The sequence below is a fragment of the Austrofundulus limnaeus genome, unplaced genomic scaffold (assembly GCF_001266775.1).
Source record: "Austrofundulus limnaeus strain Quisiro unplaced genomic scaffold, Austrofundulus_limnaeus-1.0 Scaffold1974, whole genome shotgun sequence".
In the NCBI taxonomy this organism is placed as follows: Eukaryota; Metazoa; Chordata; class Actinopteri; order Cyprinodontiformes; family Rivulidae; genus Austrofundulus; species Austrofundulus limnaeus.
The window spans coordinates 2,975-3,372 of record NW_013954376.1 but is presented as its reverse complement, the minus strand read 5'-3'; positions in this window follow the sequence as shown (position 1 = coordinate 3,372).

Sequence of the window (398 nt, the reverse complement as noted above, 5' to 3'; positions counted from 1 at the left end):
GGGTTAGGGTAGGGTTAGGGGTAGGGGTTAGGGGTTAGGGTTAGGGTTAGGGTTAGGGTTAGGGTTAGGGTTAGGGTTAGGGTTAGGTAATAGGATGAAAACCCAGGGTTAGGGTTAGGGTTAGGGTAATAGGATGAAAACCCAAAAATGCGATTGCTCTTAGCTTCTAGCGAAAAAACTAAAAGTGTGAGGGACCTGAAACTTGGCTCAGAGAACCCACCAGAAGGGCCCCACATGTGTGCCAAGTTTGGTCCATGTGGCACCTTCCCTTCATATAGCTGTCATTGACCCCCATTATAGAAAAAAATTGCTCTTAGCTTATAGGGTTAGGGTTAGGGTTAGGGTTAGGGTTAGGGTTAGGGTTAGGGTTAGGGTTAGGGTTAGGGTTAGGGTTAGGG